The sequence below is a fragment of the Bombina bombina genome, chromosome 4 (assembly GCF_027579735.1).
Source record: "Bombina bombina isolate aBomBom1 chromosome 4, aBomBom1.pri, whole genome shotgun sequence".
Taxonomy (NCBI): domain Eukaryota; kingdom Metazoa; phylum Chordata; class Amphibia; order Anura; family Bombinatoridae; genus Bombina; species Bombina bombina.
Genome location: NC_069502.1, coordinates 1,110,442,985 through 1,110,462,458, shown reverse-complemented (window position 1 = coordinate 1,110,462,458; position 19,474 = coordinate 1,110,442,985). Strand labels below are relative to the sequence as shown.

Below are 19,474 nucleotides of genomic sequence, written 5' to 3'. Positions count from 1 at the left end.
TTATCAAACACATATACCGGCTCTCCAAAGCCTATACCTTAAAATTACCATTTGTAGTAGCAAGGTACTATTTATCAGGCCTAATCTGAGTAAGAAGCCTTACCGGGGTAAGATAAGCCCTCAGAGCTGTCAATACATCATAAAATATTAGGTAGTTATTATTGATTATGTAGTAGACATAACGTTAAAAACAACAAGAAGGGAAGAGAGGGGGATGCCACTGACGCGTTTCGCCAAAGTGGCTGTATCAAAGGGCAATGATAAATGCCAACAGCATATGCTGTCGGCATTTATCGATGAGCAGCGGACATGATCCACAATATTGGATCATATCCACTCGCACCATAATAAATAGGCCCCTAGTGTCAATTTTATATTTATATGTTTATATTTACTCCTACTCAGCATGTGTAAGAATCCACAGAATATACGTATATGCATTTGTGATTGGCTGATGGCTGTCACACGATGCAGTGGGAGTGCATTGAATAAAAAAAAATCTACTACTCATTTGATGTTAAGATCAATTGCTATTGCATTGTCTTTTTATCATGCATGTATTTACTGGTCCTTTAAGACGATGATGAATCATCTGACCTGTGTTCCGATAGATTGTCATACCAGAGGGTAGAGGCATCTGCTACACAAGCAATGCTAGGTTTCAACAAATAACCCTTTGAATAAAAGCCTTTCTTAGGATTCTAATTTTCTATCCATTGGGTCTTTAAAAGCTGTACTATTCTCTGAGAGAATAGTAGCCCATTTTGCAAAAGTAGAAATGGCACCATCGGCCTTGGGAATTGTTTTCCAAAGGTCTACACTAGAGGATGGTATAGAAAACATCCTTTTGAATATTGATGTGGGGTTAAATGGAATACCTGGCTTAGACTACTCCTTGGTGGTAATTTCAGTGATTGCCTCAGGAACAGTTAACACTTCTGGAGTTTTAACTGCCGATATAAAGATCAAATCCATTTGTTTAATAGATTTTTCTTCTGTAGTCTTAGTATCCTGTACCCTTAAGGTGCAAGAGTTCGCAGATGTTCAATTTTAAACATAAATGATGAAGAGCCAGAATCCTGATCTTAAACTGAGTCCTTATCATCTGAAGCAATTTCTCCCTCAGAAGACGAATCTAAGGAGTTAGACTCTGTGTCAGTAAGTAACTTTTTAGCCGCTCTGATCTTAAGAGATTCAGAAGTACTTGGTAAATCAGAAGCAATACATTTCCTTTTATTAGAGTGGTTGTATAACTGAGCTGGAGAAGTAACCCAAGATAATTCACAATAAATACAATAAAACAATTGATCTGATGATCCACCCTCTAAAGGAGAATCAGAAGTGGGGACACTGCCAGAAGGCTCCATTAGTAATGAAACAGACAGTATAGCAGGCAAATTAATACAGCAGACTGTCACAAATAAATATTTTCAGGGACTTAAACATGCAAGACCGAGAAAACCATATAGGAAAAATACTAACAAGCACAATAAAAAGCTCTTGAAAATTAAAGATATTTTATCTCCACTTAAAGTTAAAGTGACAGTCAACACCAGAATTTTAGTCAGTTAAAAAGAAAGATAATCCCTTTATTACCTATTCCCCAGTTTTGCATAACCAGCACTGTTATAGAAATATACTTTTTACCTCTGTGATTACCTTGTTTCTAAGCCTCTGCAAACTGTCCCCTTGTTTCAGTTGTTTTGACAGACTTGCATTTTAGCCAATCAGTGCTCACTCCAGGGTAACTTCCAGTGCATGAGCTCAATGCTATCTAAATGAAGCACATGAACTAATGCCCTCTAGTGGTCAAAATGCATTCAGATTAGAGGCAGTTTTCAAGGTCTAAAAAAAATAGCATATGAACCTCCTAGGTTTAGCTTTCAACTAAGATTACCAAGATAACAAAGCAAAATTGGTGATAAAAGCAAATTGAAAAGTTGTTTAAAATGACATTCCCTATTTTTAAATCATGAAAGTTTTTTTTTGGACTTGACTGTCCCTTTAAGTAGAAAACAATATGCAACATTCACTCAGTTTTGTAAAAAGGAAGAGGTTGGCTCTGTAATGGCATGTAAAACATTTTTAACCCCCGCAGTGCCCACAGTTATAATGGCTTAATCCAAATATAATGAGGGTCACTAGACAATAAGCTGAAGTGTTATCCCTGCTCTGAAAGGAAGAAAATAGACATGTGTGTTTCATTTCGGCCGAATTCGTTTTTCGGCCAAATTTTGCCAAATTCAGAGATTCGGATGCATCCGAATTTCCGAATCAGCACATCCCGAAAAATTCTGAAAATGTATTATTTTATTATAGCAGGATACAAGAACAGACAGGCGACGTTTCAGGATCTTATCCCTTCATCATGCTTTGCCTGACAAATAAACATTGCTCCTTTATATAGATATACATCACTAGGTGGCACTATAGAGCAATAAAGTCTTTCATAAATCATTACTATGTATACATACATGTATTTACAATTAACCCCTAGTATATACAACAAAACTACTAATGAATAAATTAATTTCATGGAAGGCATCTAGATATCTTTGAAATCTATATAAGCAACATTACTTCTATACTCTTATCTCTACTCTTTCTTCAAAATTAAAACGTCTGTTTTCCACATTCAATACTCTTCTCCGCCCACCCCCCCTCCCACCACAACTTTTCTCTCAGCTCAAGATTTTGCCAGCTACTTCAACAACAAAATCGACTCTATCAGAAATGAAATCAGCTTTCAACATACTACCTGTCTCCCACCCCCTCAAAAGCTCACAATCAGCCAAAACCCACATAGCCATATATTTAGCTCTTTTGCCCCTGTTACAGGAAGAAGTTTATGCCCTTATACTATCCTCTCACCTCACTACCTGTCCCCTCAACCCTATCCCCTCACAACTACTCCCCTCCCTCTCTTCTACCCTTACCCCTATACTCACACACATCTTCAACCTCTCCCTCAGCACTGGTATAGTTTCCACATCTCTTAAACATGCATTAGTCACACCTATCCTCAAAAAACCTTCTCTCAATCCAACCTCCCCATCCAACTACTGCCCTATTTCCCTACTTCCTCTTGCCTCAAAGCTTCTTGAAAAGCAAGTATATGCATGTCTATCCCATTTCCTTCCATTAAACTCCATCCTTGATCCACTGCAATCTGGATTTCACCCCCTTCACTCAACAGAGACAGCAATGTTACCAATGACCTACTTACAGCAAAATCCAAAGGCCACTTCTCTCTACTTATCCTCCTTGATCTGTCTGCAGCCTTGATACTGTCAACCAGCCTCTTTTGCTCCATACCCTCTAATCCTTCGGCATCTACGATACAACTCTCTTCCTATCTGTCTAACCGTACCTTTAGTGTACCTGTTACCTCTTTCTGTTGGGGTAATGCAAGGCTCTGTCCTCGGTCCCCTTCTATTCTCAATCTACACATCCTCATTAGGTTCCTTAATAAAGTCCCACTGGTTTTATAATCATTTGTATGCCGACGATACCCACATCTACCTCTCTGCACCAGAACTATCTTCTTCCTTGCTAACCTGTGTCACTAACTGTCTCTCTCATATGTCATCTTGGATGTCCTCTCACTACCTCAAGCTAAATCTCTCCAAAACTGAGCTCCTTATTTTCCACCCTTCTTCCAAAATCTCCATCCCCCATGTCTCTGTTGATAACTCCATCATTACCCAAAACTCACATGCTTGATGTCTTGGGGTCACTCTTGACTCAGATCTTTCTTTCACTCCTCACATTCAGTCCTTGGCTAAAGCCTGCCGCTTTCACCTTAAAAACATTGCTAAAATTAGACATTTCCTTACACAAGACACAACTAAGATTTTAATCCACTCTCTCATCCTTTCCGCCTTGAATACTGCAACTCCATCCTCTCTGGTGTCCCTAGCTCCATAATGAATGCCTCTGCCAGGCTCATCTTCCTTACACATCGCTCTTCATCTGCTGTACCTCTCTGCCAATCCCTTCACTGGCTTCCTCTTGCCTCCAGGATTAAACACAAAATTCACACTCTGACACACAAAGCCCTCAATTGCATTGCTTCCCACTACATCTCAGACCTTGTCTCCAGATACTCTCCCTACCGTCCCCTTCGCTCCGCTCATGATCTCCTACTCTCCTCCTCTCTTGTTACCTCCTCACATTCCCGTTTACAAGATTTCTCCAGAATGGCTCCCATCTTATGGAACTCTCTGCCTCGCTCCACAAGACTCTCTCCTAGTTTTAAAAGCTTCAAGTGTTCTCTGAAGACTTTACTATTCATGGAGGCATACAACCTACACTAACCTTACTATCTCCACTGCTATCCCCTTAAACCCCATAGCACGTAAGCCTATGAGCCCAGCTGTTTGTAGTCCACTTTTATAAGAGCCGACTACAACAGTGCAACTCTCGGCAGAACCCTCTACCCATTTGATCCCTGTAATTGTTTTTTATATACTACCTATGTTAATAGCGCTGTGGAACCTGTTGGTGCTCTACAAATACCTGAAAATAATAAAAAAACGCTGTTCCAAAACATCGCCGACACAAACTAAGCATATTAACCCCTTAACAGCTGTTCCCAAACATTGGCAACACTACCTAAACCTATTAACCCCTAAACCACAGTTCCCCTACATCGCTGACACTACCTAAACCTATTAACCCCTAAACCGCACCCTCCCCATCGCCAACACTATCTAAACCTGTTAATCCCTAAACCATAGCTCCCCAACATCGTCGACACTAACTACACATATTAACCCTTAAAGAGAGCGGTCGATGCACGGAGGCGGAGGACCTCCAAGTCAGATCGATGGATCTCCGCCTGGACCTCCGCAGGGATGAAGAAGATGCCGGTCCCTGGATGGATGAAGATGGAGCCGCCTGGATGAAGATGGACCTCCGCACATAGACCGATCCGCCTCCGCAGAGATGAAGAAGATGCCGGTCCCGCGATGGATGAAGATGGAGCCACCTGGATGAAGATGGAGCCGCAGGGAAGAAGATTGTTCAAGCCGGACTTCAGCAACTGTGAGTACCTAAAGAGGGGTTAGTGTTTTTTTAAAGGTTTTTTTTGGGTGGGTTTTTTTTTTTAGATTAGGGCTATCGGGCAATCTTAAAAGAGCTGAATGCCCTTTTAAGGGCAGTAAAAGAGCTGAATGCCATTTTAAGGGCAGTAAATGAGCTGAATGCCCTTTTGAGGGCAATGCCCATACAAATGCCCTTTTCAGGGCAATGGGTACATTAGTTTTTTTTAGTTAGGTTTTTTATTTTGTGGGTTTGGGGGGTGGGGGTTTGTAATGTTAGGGGGTGTTTGTTTTTATTTTGCAGAAAAAGAGCTGATTTCTTTAGGGCAATGCCCAACAAAAGGCCCTTTTAAGGGCTATTGGTAGTTTATTATAGATTAGGGTTCTTTTATTTTGAAGTGGGTTTTTTTTTAAACGGGGTATTAGAATTAAAATAATTTTAATTATATTGCATAATTCGTTTGTTATTTTGTGTAATGTTTTTTTTTCTTTTTGTTGTCTTTTTTTTTTTTAGAATAGCCTTTTTTATTTTTAATGGGCAGCAAAAGAGCTGAATGCCCTTTTAAGGGCAATGCCCATTAGGGCTGCTGAAAATAATCGATTCAGTGATGCATTGCGATGCAGCAGTTAACGATGCTGCATCGATGCAGTGCAGACCTGAATTGATTCAGGGGTCAGTGACGTCATCGCGCAACGTCACGTGACCCCGCCTCAAGGGGAGGCTATGAAATCACAGAACGTATGCGCAGTCTTCCCAGCTTCCTCTGGGAGTTGTACTTGTAGTCATATACATTATTTTGTGACAGTGTACTGTTAAGGAAAATAAGATCGGGCGTCGGCGGACTACATCTCCCATCACACAATAGACAGTGCGAAGACTTCCTGAGTTGGTGGATTTACTATTTCCTGGTATATACAATATTCACACTGATTTGAGAAGGAACTGTCTCTTTATGGGTGAAGGGGAGAAACGGATGACATGGGCCAGACACTATTAAGTTAATAGAGTCTGGCCCATGTCATCCGTTTCTCCCCTTCATCCATAAAGAGACAGTAGTATTTCTAAGGCTACCATAAGGATCTGCAAACACCTCTGTTTAATTTAAGTGGACGTAGCCTTGCTGGGGCATTTTGGGGCATTTTTATCAGCTTTACCATTTGACTAGGTATAATTAATCTGTAACCTCCAGGGCAATCCAACGCTTTCACTGAAATGGCTTTAGAGGAACAGCTACATTAATGTAATTTACAACAAATGGTTTGGGAGTGTGGATATTTTATGTATGTGCTTGAGGATAATATTAGTGTGATTTAACTGTTTAATACAGATCTTTTCTGTCTGTGCAAACACCCTGAGGTTATCACGTCATATTGAACACTATTGGCCTGTCTGTATGCCAGCATAACAGTCTGTTATGTTTTTATACACAGTGTTAATCGTCAGCTAAGCACTGTATTGCAAAAGATTTGACAACATGCAAGGAGTAATGCATGCAAGTATTACAAGTATTTTAAGAAATAAAAGTACAAAAACAAAATACCCTTTGTAGGCAGATGGGGCATATTACAAATTGGCAGGCATGTGTTCACTGGAGCATCTAAAGGCTTGTTAGCAATTTAATTTATTAGGTGATGTAACACAAACTACACTGGGGCAACCCAGTTGCAGATTGGGATTAATATTTAATTTTGTTAGAAGATAATGTATGTTAGGAAACACCTATAAATGATAGAAAACGGGGATGTGTGTGCATATATATATTATATATATATATATATATATATATATATATTAGTGTGTTGGTGTATATATATATATATATATATATATATATAAATAAAATATGGAATAGAACAAGTTCATGAAAATCATGTGCAGTAATCGTGATGCATCGAGGAATCGAATCGAATCGTTGACAGGATAATCGTAATAAAATCAAATTGTGAGACCAGTGAAGATGCACACCCCTATGCCCATACAAATGTCCTTTTCAGGGCAATGGGTAGATTAGGTTTAACTTTATTTTTATTTTGTGGGTTTGGGGTTTGTATACTGTTAAGGGGTGTTTGTTTTTCAGCAAAAGAGCTGATTTCTTTAGGGCAGTGCCATACAAAAGGCCATTTTAAGGTTTAGGTTTGTTAAGTTTAGGGGTTAATATAGTTTAATTTAGGTTGTTGCGATGTGGGGGGGGGGGGTGCGGTTTAGGGGTTAATAGATTTAGGGGTTAATCGGTTTAGTTAGTGTCGGCGATGTCTGGTAATGGCGGTTTAGGGGTTAATACTTTATTTTGTGATTTAGTTAGTGTTGGCGATGTTTGGGAACGGAGGTTTAGGGGTTAATAGGTTTAGGTAGTGTTGGCGACATGGGGGTGGTGCAGTTTAGGGGTTTATATGTTTAGTTAGTGTCGGTGATGTTGGGGAACGGCACTTTAGGGGTTAATAACTTTAGTGATTTAGTTAGCGTTGGCGATGTGGGGGGGCTGCGGTTTATGGGTTAATAGGTTTAGGTAGTTTTGGCGATGTGGAGGGATGGCACTATAGGGGTTAATAGCTTTATTTAGTGGCGGCGTGGGTGGTGACGGTTTTACATAATTTTGTTTCAGCATTCGCCGGCACATTGGTTACGTTGAATTAAATAGTTTTTTTGGATCCATTCTTTATTCATATGCATTATTCTATAACTTAGTTCAGAATAGAATAATGCATATGAAATAAGAATGGATCTGAAAAAAGGAATGGATCCGAAAAAAGAAACCGATCCGAAAAACAACGGATCCGAAACCGATTTAACGTACCGTAACTAATTTGCCGAAACAATTTTTTTTTTTAAAACTTAACTAAACTAATTTCCCCAAACAAAATTATTTTTTTAACTAATTTAAAATGAAATGAAACAAATCAAATTGTTCAGCGGCGCACATGTCTAGAAGAAAACGAAGCGTTGAACAATGTAAAGTTCAAAGAACAGTGCATCGCTCCCCATGCTTTATGAAATTAGCCAATGGGCTCTGCAAAACAATTTTAACCATTGACAGAAAGCCCCCCAGAGAGCGCTGAATAGCACTAAACCCAGTGGCAGAAAAAACTATTAGAAACAGCCCCACAAATTGTATAAACTGTAGGCAGGCATTAACTCATAGTGACTGTAATAATAAGCTAGCTTGAAGTCCCCTGGCTATGATGAACATTACAAAATGTACCTGCTGATAGCCTGTGGGCTGTGAGAGTGCCAAGAAAAATTATACTTACCTGTCAGGCACCCAGACCACTGCTTACCATCTATAAGAAATACTCAGTTCCAGCTGCAGAAAGTAATGTGCCAGTGGGTAGCTCACCCAGTGGTGAGCACATTACAGCAGAGGATATAAAGCAGAAGTATACAGATAACCCAACAATAGGAGGCTAAGGGACCAGTAACTGCAACACCTGTAGTAGGCTTTAAACAAATTCCTACACCGGGAGTATTTGTATCACTGCCCCATACTCCAATCACCCCACTGACTCTTGACAGCAGTTGTCTAAAGGGAAACAATGGGCCTCAAAGTCGTCTGAGAACCGCTTTCAAGAGAAATGTAGGAGCACTTCCTTTTTTCACCTACCAGCAACTTAGGACTTTAACATTTTTTTCAGACAAGATCATAAATCATCAAAAGTTTAGTGGGGAGTAAACCTTAACAAGTAACATACATGAGACACAGTGAAACATCAGACAAACACTTATTACACATAAATTACACAGACATTTTGTTACTGAAAAGAACATGAGACAAAAACAGGGTTTCCACATACACAGTAATTTTTTTCAAGACACAGCCTGTCATGTCCCATTATAACATTATGTACAGGAAGTCAGGAATTTTCTCTGTGAGAGTTTACTTAACGATTCTAGTCTATCAGTTATTGTCTGAGTAAAAATTATTCTCCATCAGGAAATTAAGTTCTGTGAGTCTGTGAATTATATGCTATAAGCTACAAGCATGAAACTCCAGAGGAAACACTTTGATTTTACTGTTGCTCTTGATTGGTTCACAGTTAATTTACTTCTGTGTGTAACCCCTTTGTTGGGGGTTAAACACAAAGTTACCTAGGGTCATTCATGCATAAATTACATGGAAAAAAATAGAGCATGCCATTTTTGCATTAGAATGTACTATTACCCATAAGAGAGGAATCCAGTGTTTTGCTGTCACTGCTGTCTTTTACGTAACTAGAGATATCTACTGCAGCGTCTTTAGAAAGTTGCCCCACTGGAGAAAAATCCCCATAATCTAAATTTTAAACTAATCTTACGATTTGTAATTGTAACTGAAAACCCAGCTATGTCTTCACAAAACTGTTATTCTTGTAATGAGACCCTTTTTTTTTAGAAGAATGCCCTCAATATAATGAGCATTCACAGTTCACTAAATCTGTTATGTCTATGACCAAAATTACTGTTAACAACTTAGGAGATGTTACTGGACAACAGGTATCTTCCCCTCCTCCAAAAAACAAAATTTTAGCTTACATGATAAATGTATTTCTTTACGGATATGGTGAGTCCACGACGTCGTGAATTACTGTTGGGAATATCACTCATGGCCAGCAGGAGGCGGCAAAGAGCACCCAAGTAAAGCTGTTAAGTATCACTCCCCTTCCCATAAACCCCAGTCATACGACTGAAGGAAAATGGAAAAAAGAAACAACACAAAGGTGTATAGGTGCCGGAGGTTTAGTCAAAATTAACGGTCTTAAATAAAAAGGTGGGGTTGTGGACTCACCATACACGGAAGGAATAAATGTATCAGGTAAGGATACATTTTGTTTTCTTTCCTAAGATAAGTCCACAACGTCATCAATTACTGTTGGGAACCAATACCCAAGCTAGAGGACACAGATGACTAGGGAGGGAGAGCAAGAACCTTTCTCCCAAAAGAAACCTCGGCTGAGGTAAAAATATCAAATTGAAAAGGTATGCAAAGAAGACCAAGTCGCATTTTTGCAAAACTGTTCCTCAGAAGCTTTATCTTTGAAAACTCAAGAAGAAGAGACAGCCCTCGTGGAAAGAGCCATAATTCTCTCCATAGACTGCAGCCCAACAGTCTGAAAAGCAAAATGAATCAAACTTCTCAACCAAAGAAAAAGAAAAGTAGCAGTAACTTTCTGAACTTAACGCAGCCAGAGAAACAAACAAACAGAGCAGGAGACGCAAAAAACCCTAGTCACCAGTAGAAACAAATATTAAAAACACCCACAACATCCAAGCTGTGCACAACATTCCCTATGAGAATAAGGATGAGGACAGAGATAAGAAACAAAAAGTTCTCGATTAATGTTTCTATTCGAAACCACTTAGGATAAAGAACCGCCTTATCCAAAATAAGATAAGGCAAATCACACTGCAATGCCAAGAGTTCTGACACTCTGCGAGCAGAATTAAAGACAAAAAGAAAGAAAACTTTCCAAGATAAAAAGGAAATTTATGCTTACCTGATAAATGTATTTCTTTTACGATATGACGAGTCCACAGATTTCATCCTTACTTGTGGGATATTAACCTCCTGCCAGCAGGAAGTGGCAAAGAGCACCACAGCAGAGCTGTATATATAGTTCCTCCCTTCCCTCCACCTCCAGTCATTCGACCGAAGTTAGGAAGAGAAAGCAAAAGCCAAAGGTGCAGAGGTGACTGAAGTTTAACTAAAATATAACATATACCTGTCTTAAAAATGACAGGGTGGGCCGTGGACTCATCATATAGTAGAAGAAATAAATTTATCAGGTAAGCATAAATTTCCTTTTCTTCTACAAGATATGACGAGTCCACGGATTTCATCCTTACTTGTGGGATACAATACCAAATCTACAGGACACGGATGAAAGGGAGGGACAAGACAGGAACCTAAACGGAAGGCACCACTGCTTGAAGAACCTTCCTCCCGGTCTGTCTCATTCCCTCTTAATAATCTCCGAGATTCTCTTAGGAACCGGAAAAACATCAGTGTAAGCAGGTACCTCTAAGTATTTGTCCATCTTACATAATTTCTCTGGTTGTACCACAATCGAGTCACAGTCATCCAGAGTCGCTAAAACCTCCCGAAGTAACAGGCGGAGGTGTTCAAGCTTAAATCTAAAGGACATGATGTCCGAGTCCGTCTGAGGTAACGCACTTCCCGAATTTTAAAGTTCCCCCTCAGACAGAAGTTCCCTGACCCCCAATTCAGATCCCTGTGAGGGTACATCGGAAATAGCTAACAAAGCATCAGAGGACTCAGCATTCACATTGACCACTGTCCCACGGCGTTTGCCCTGTAACACTGGCAACTTAGATAATACCTCTGTAAGGGTAGTTGACATAACTGCAGCCATATCCTGCAGAGTAAATGAATGAGACCCGGTTGAAGAACTAGGCGTCGCTTGGGTGGGCGTTAAAGGTTGTGGCGCTTGGGGAGAAGTTAGTGGTATACCCTGATTCTCCTCAGACTGAGAATCATCCTTAGACACATTTTCTTTACATACAATTTGTGCTTTACATTGTAAGGCACTCTCAGTACACAACTGGAGGTGGAGGGAAGGGAGGAGCTATATATACAGCTCTGCTGTGGTGCTCTTTGCCACTTCCTGCTGGCAGGAGGGTAATATCCCACAAGTAAGGATGAAATCCGTGGACTCGTCATATCTTGTAGAAGAAAACTTAATATCTATGGAATGCAATGGCTCAAACTGAGCCTACTGCAAAACCCTAATTACCAGGTTAGGGCTCCGAAAGGAGCAAGAGACTTAAACACAGGCCCTTCAGAAAAACTGACTGACAACCCCTTCTCCAGCCTACCAGGAGAAAGGACAAAATCCTAGGGATCCTGACCCTACTTCCAAGAGTAGCCCTTTTATTCACTCCAACAAAGGTATTCACATCATACCTTATGGTGAAAGTTACCAGGAACAGGCTTGTGAGCCTGAAACATGGTCTCAATGACTGATTCAGAAAAACCACGCTTAGACAGAACTAAGCATTCAATCTCCAATCAGAGAGCTTCAGAGAAAACCAAATTGGAATGAAAGAATGGACCCTGAATTAGAATGTCCTTCCTCAGGGACAACCTCCAAGGTGGAAGAGATGACATCTCCACTAGGTCTGCATACCAGATCCTGCGAGATCATACATGAACTATTACAATTACAGATGCTCTCTCCTAATGATATGATCAATGACTCTTGAAAGGAGAGCAAACTGAGGAAACATGGTATGTTAGACTGAAATCCTGATGAACCGCCAGATTATTTATCAGGGCAGCCTGGAGAAAACCTCAGGGAAGAGTGCCTACTCCCCGGAAGAATGTCTGACTGCTCAAGCAGTCTGCTCCCAGTATCCACTCCTAGCTAGGATGTGGATATAAGATAGACAGCAATTGTGAGCGTCTGCCCACTGAACAAACCATGCCACCTCCTTCATAGCTAAAGAACTACAGGTTCCTCCCAGGTGGTTAAAGTAAAACCACTAAGGTGATATTGTCCAATTAGAACTTGATAAATCGGCTAAAGACACTGAGGCCAAGCCATCAGAGCATTGTATATCGCTCTCAACTCCAAGATGGTTATCAAGAAGAGAAGACTCCTCCTGAGTCCATAGTCCCCAGCCCAACAGGCTGGCGTCCGTGGTCACTATTACCCCGGAAGGTCTCCGGAAGCATGTGCCCTGAGGCAGGTGTTTCTGAAAAAACCACCACGGGAGAGAATTTCATGCCGACAGATCTAGATCTATCCAACGAGACAGATCCACATGATCCCTGTTCCACTATCTGAGCATGCATAACAGCAGAACTCTCAAATGGAATCGAGCAAAGGGATGATGTCCAATGAAGCGACTATCAGACCGTTACCTCCAAACATTGAAACACTGAAGGCAAAACATTAGACTGCAAAAAGAGGCAAAAGGAAATAATCCTTGATTTTCTGACCTCTGTCAGAAATATTTTCAGAGATAGGGAAACTATTATGGTCCCTAAGAAAACTACCCCTGTAGCTGGAACAAGGGAACCCTTCTTCAGATTCACTTCCTATCTCGTGGGGAGTCGTATAGGAAGGGTGCCCCAGCAACTCCCCTGAACCTGATCACTATCAGGTTAGCCCCCAGAACTTCATAAAAAATTCTGGGAGCCGTGGCAAGACCAAAGGGAAGAGCCACAAACTAAAAGGGTTTGACAGAAAAGCAAATCTCAGGAACTTCAGGTCTATGGTCATTATAAACTGACCCTCTTGGACCAAAGGAAGAATGGAACCATGGCTTCCATCTTGAATGATGGTACCCTGAGAAAACTTGTTGATACACTCTAGGTCTAGATTAGGATGAAAAGGGCCCCTCTTTTTCAGGAACCAGGAACAGAAATGAATAAAATCCTAGACCCTGTTCTCTTACAAGAACTGGAACTATCACTCCCAGGAAAGAATGGTCTCAAAAGCAATACAAAAATGCCTGTTATCTGGTCCGCAGATAAATATGAGAGATGGAACCTGCCTCTGGGAGGAAGGTTTGAGTTCTATTTAGTAACCCTGAGATACTATGTCCTCATCTAGGACATATCATATCCATGAAAAGAGAAATTCAGCCCCCACTTGGTCCGATCCCGGATTGGGGGCAAACCCTTCATGCTGATTAGAACCAGCTGCAGGTTTCTACTCTAACGTCCTTTAAGTCCATTTTTCTTGTCTAATGGTAGAAAAGACCCTTTTCCACCCGAAATATCAAAAATATTCCTGTTAGAATAGAACCAAACAAGGTCTTACCCTTGTAAGAAAACACCAGAAGCTTGGACTCAGAAGAAAAATCTGCTGACCAAGATTATAGCCACAACGCTATATCTTGGCTCCCGGCTTAATGACTTGTATGGTAGCATCAGAAATAAAAGAATTGGCTTAAGAGCCTTAATTCTGATCCGGTTACCCTCCAAAGGAGTCTCTACCAAAAATGATTCTGACAAGGTGTCGCATCAATAAAATGCCGCACTTGAACAGTGGCAAAACAACTTCCATATAAGCCCTCAGCTTAGATCATTGATCCTTAAAAGAGCTGCTATCCTCTATAGGGAAATAAGTTCTCTTAGCCAGAGTAGAAATGGTCTACTTTAGGCATTGTGCGCCATGTTATTTAATGGAGACAGCAACAGAAAACATCTTTATTAAAAAAAGGAGAAGGGGAAAATGAATCCCTGACTTCTCTCATTCCTGTGAAACACTTCCACAGAGGAAGGAACATCAGGCAACTATTAAGTTGACTAAATTTCTTAGGGTTGACAACGACAGGCGAATCAAAGTAGTCCACAGTAGGATAGGAACTGCAAGGCACTGCATGTGACGCCATTAAGGCTTGGGAAGTTTGAGGAGAAAGCTGTGGCATTGCATCAACAGCATCATCCTGGGAGACATTTGGGCTCAAAGGCAATGCTCTCTCTATACATTCAAGAGATCTAGCGAAGGAAAAAATACAGAATAGCATAATTGAAATAAAAATTTTAAATAAAAATTGCCTCAAAGAAATCTAAAAGTGTCCCTTTAAACCCACTGGGCTATATGTCTGTTAGTCACCATGAAATACAGACACATAGACTTAAAAATAGACTTTACAAAAATAAACTGAGATAAAAATTTATAATAATACAGGTATACCTCACTTTACAGCGCTTCACTTTACAGCGATTCGCCAATACAGCGCTTTGTGGAGCTGAAGTTCAACCTCCAAGGATTTTGAAACAGTGCTGTAAATCATTGTGAGTGACTGCAGTGCAATCTGTGTCTCAGTGCTATAGTCAGGCAAATTTTACTACAGTAATTGTCACTATTTTACAGTATTTATTGAATACTAATTGAATACTTGCTGTGCTAGTGTTAAACTAAATGTAGCACTATTGCACCCCTAATACGGTATATGTTAGTTCAAACATGTTTTTAAGATTTTAAACACTGAAAAGAAAGCTAAAACTGCCTTGTTTCGCTTTACAGCGAGGCTCCGGTCCCTAACCCACTGTATGAGCGGGGTATACCTGTACTTTCATTAGAAATTACTGTCCCTTTAAGAACAGCAGTCCGGTCTGAAAAAAAATCTAGTTACGCAAGCTAGCGCAACAAATATGACCGCGATCCTTAGCCTGACTGAGAAGACTTAAACTTACTTTCTTTGAAACAATATATCAAATAACAGCAAAGAGCTCTGTAGCCATTAAAAAAGATCTCAACTTTAAAGTGACATAATACTCATATGCTAAATCACTTGAAACTGATGCAATATAACTGTAAAAAGCTGACAGGAAAATATCACCTGAGCATCTCTATGTAAAAAAGGAAGATATTTTACCTCAAAATGTCCTTAGCTCAGCAGAGTAAGTGCTGTGTAAAAAGTTATACTTCAGCTGCTGCTTAGCTGCAGGTAAAAAAAATAAAAATAAACAAATGAACTGCAGCCAATCAGCATCAGCAGTGCTGAGGTCATGAACTCTTTTACTGTGATCTCATGAGATTTCACTTAACTCTCATGAGATTTCATTGTAAACTTCTTTAAACTGAATAGGCAAATATTATGAGTGTGCACAAAGCTCACTCCTTTAGCTGTCCCGGGACAGGCAAACTGATTTGCTGCTTAAAGTCCTTTGCAATGGGGTTTGAATACTTATTACATTTTGAGGTAAAATATCTTTCTTTTTTACATAGAGATGTTCAGGTGATATTTTCTAGTCAGCTTTTTACAGCTATGCTGCATCACTTTCAAGTGTTTTAACATTTGGGTATCATGGCCCTTTAATTTCCCCTATATAATAAGGGGATATCATTGCTCCATATTATGTGAATAGGCAATTTACTTTAAGGCTAGAACCGAAGTTAAAACCCGACCAAGAGGGAGGTACCTGATCTCAAAGCAGCAACCAGAAGATGTGGGCGTCGAGCAGACACCACTCCGCTAGAGAAAGGAAGTGGAAGGCGGGTCACAAAGTTGCAGACAAGAAACACAAGCGCGCGTTTCTGATGCTAAGCTCCCCGCCATCTTAATGGTGGATAAAACAGCAACTGAATAGGCAGTTTAACACAAAAAACAAGACCTCCTAGTCTATGAAATTAATCACCATTTTGGTAATATCACTTGATCACAAATTAAGACCCGACATACTTTTCTAGTTGCTTTCTTGCCTTGCAACTCCCTTTTAAAGTTTAAACACATAAATCACCCTCCATTAAGAACATTTGTTACCGTGTACTGAGAGAAACGCAGAACTTCCTTACTAGCTGCTGGTAGAGCTCTGGGGATTTATATACCTATGCCAATGATAAAAACCAGAATAGAGCATAAAATACAAACAGCCCACAAAAATGAAAGGTGATAATACTTAATAAGCCAATAAAAAGTAAAACCCCTAAGTCTCCAGTTATAGCAGAAGTGCCTGCTCCCTGCCTGTAAGTATCCTTCTAAAGGATATATATGTCCAAGATAATTTTGCAGTTCAACCTGAATAAGTGCACAGTCTCCCATACCTAGAAGACAAAAAGCCACTTACCTGTACTCTGGCCGTCCGGCAGGAGGACAGCTTACAAGGTATGAGAGGACACATACTCCTCACAGAGAGCTGAAGAAAAAGGAAAGAACAGAGTAAACCTACTCTGGCTTTCTATACCATGGGCAGCAATTATGTTAGGAAAATGCAGCAAGGCTCACCTTACAAGTTTCTAACTGCTTTAAAGCCACCACTACCCTAATGAAAAGATTAACGTGTACTACGGCTAGACCCAAAAATCTTGCTTGTAGCATCGAAATCCAATTTTCTTCAGACACCAAATCTTTACCTCCTCCATTGACAGAGGCAGAGAGAATGACTGGGGTTTATGGGAAGGGGAGTGATACTTAACAGCTTTGCTGTGGTGCTCTTTGCCTCCTCCTGCTGCCCAGGAATTATATTCCCAACAGTAATTGATGACGTTGTGGACTCACTATATCTTAGGAAAGAAAGAAATGTGAAAATTGTAACATGGAAATACGCATCTTTTAAATATATTTTGCTAAAACCATCATAAAATAATTTAGGACACATTCTGTTAAAGGGACATTGTGGCACAAAAATGACATGCTCTAATTAGTTCAAGAATATAATTTTAGCACTATCAACAAGTCTATGTGTGTAACCCCTGCAAAGAGAACTGTTGCCCCCTAGTGGTATTTTTACTATGTTTTTAACCCATTTGCAAGGGTTAAACACAGTCTTGCAGAGCTGGTAGTGATAAAATTGCATGCTCTAACAAATTATCATGTCATTTTTACATACAATTTCTCTTTATTTTGAGATGAAAATGTATAAATACAATTTAGCCTAATAGTTCTTTGATATAACAACTGATGAAATAAGCATGGAGTTAGAAGGGGAGAAGTATTAAGGAGAAATTGTAGACTCCAAAACCATGTGTAATATGAAAATCCCTTTATTTACACGTTAGTAGAATAACCAATTATATCAATAGAAAAAGTGATCAGATAATCGTGACAAGGCATTAAAAGGCTATGCAACTGTGATTATTTAGTAAAATAAATAAATAAACCAATCATAAAATACAGATGGTGTTATATACAGCAAACAATTATAAAACATAAGTTCTACTGTCATATGATTTTGCAGCAAAACTCCTCTACTGAGCATGGGCAAGAAACTGACTGGAGCTACTACCAGTGTCTCTTAGCAGCCACTTAAAGGGAAAGCTTCTCCTTTATCTTCCTGAAAAAAGGTAAAATCATTTTACAATGATGAATAATACCCATTGCAATGATTTCTATTAGGTATAACCTACTGCTTAGTGCTTTTTATTACAGTAATGAAATAAACTGTTTTATATCTCTTTAAATGTAAATCTAGCTATTTGCTTTTGGAACACTTTTATTTGTAATTATCTTTTATCTTTGTCAATAGCTTTTGGCATAGTTGAATTTATCTGCCATCTGCATGATGACAGATAACAGGTCGTAAACTAATGATGCATGCAGTTTTGATTTATCTAAACTTTATCTAAAATGCAGTAGTGGCAAAAATAAAATATTTCTAACAATGGGAAAAGGGAATATGTGAATAAATCAGATAGCACAAAAAAACATTTTGCAATTGTGTTGGATTATTGTTATAAAACAATAATATGTAAACATTTGTCTACAACATTAAATTATGTTTATTTAAAAACAAACATAAAGATAGAAAAATTGAAGAAGCAAAAAAAATGACGCAATATATAAATGATAATCTGAAATTACTTTGGGTAGATTCTTTATCCCCCAAGAAAAAAAAAAAAAAAAGCTATCCAAGTTAAAGAGGCAGTAAATAATGTGTAATTACAAGACATTTTTGTTGTGTTGCTATAGAATAACATAAAAGCCAAGCATAAATGTTTTTAAAAGAAATTAAACTTCCTTTTACTGCAATTGTTTTTTTAATAGATAAACTCCGCCCAGCATTTGCCTTATTTGGAGAAGCCAATATGGGCTTTAGTCTGCAGACAACAAGGCTAACCAATATCATGAAATTTGCATAAAGCACACTGTTTTTCAGTTGTTATCAGCTAAAGGCAATTATGTAGCAGGGATAGCCTTGAAATGTCACCACTGTGCATTTTAAGTACTGAGCATTAGAAAATCCTATTTTTCAGAGCTAAATTACATGAAAAGGGGCAAAATAAAGAATGAAAGCACATTGCAAATATTTTTCATTTCTCATAACTAAATATTTTATATAACAATTTGAAGGTGTCCCTTTAAAAAATAAAATACAGAGAGAGTGCTATTTATGGGGAACAAAATACTTTAAAAGTGCTTGCCAACAATCACCCAATAGAGGTCAAGGTATTCTATAACAAAGACCAGTAGATTAGAAAATCTGACAAGATATTGAAAAGTATGCATCTTCCTCAACTGAAATAGGCAACATAAGTCAGAACTAAACAGCTCCTTTCCATAAAATCAAACTGAGGAAGGTTTGGGAGTTTCTTGAGCAGTAAATGGCAAAAGCAATGTGTCTAAAGGTGTTACAGCTCTCAAAATACCATACATGCTCCAAACCCTATCTAGATATGCTGTCATAGAAAGAACAGTGTAAAATTATATATTTTTTTAAATTGTACACTTTGAGGCCTATTTATCATATGTCTGTCGGACCTGGTCCGACAGACATCGCTGAATGCGGAGAGCAATACGCTCTCCATATTTAGCATTGCACCAGCAGCTCTTGTAAGCTGCTGGTGCAACGCCGCCCCCTGCAGACTCGCAGCCAATTGGCCGCCAGCAGGGGGTGTCAATCAACCCGATCGTACTCGATCGGGTTGAATTCCGGCAATTCCTGTCCGCCTCATCAGAGCAGGCGGACAGGGTTTCTGACGGGGTCTCAAGCTCAATTCGGAGCTTGATAGATAGGCCCCTCTATCTGAAACACAAATTTTGATTC

The 19,474-nt window shown here is 39.4% G+C and overlaps 1 protein-coding gene and 1 long non-coding RNA gene across 3 annotated transcripts in view; one reads left to right on the top strand and one right to left on the bottom strand.

The window, feature by feature from the left end:
- The window catches only part of HHAT (hedgehog acyltransferase), a 1,153,474-nt gene that overhangs the window by 174,891 nt on the left and 959,109 nt on the right, over positions 1-19,474 (bottom strand). The window lies entirely within an intron of this gene.
- LOC128657957 (uncharacterized) overlaps positions 17,696-19,474 on the top strand; it is a 62,109-nt gene continuing 60,330 nt past the window's right edge. Inside the window, exon 1 of the long non-coding RNA XR_008402127.1 lies at positions 17,696-17,774. This is a non-coding gene — a long non-coding RNA (uncharacterized LOC128657957). The remainder of the gene's footprint in view (positions 17,775-19,474) is intronic.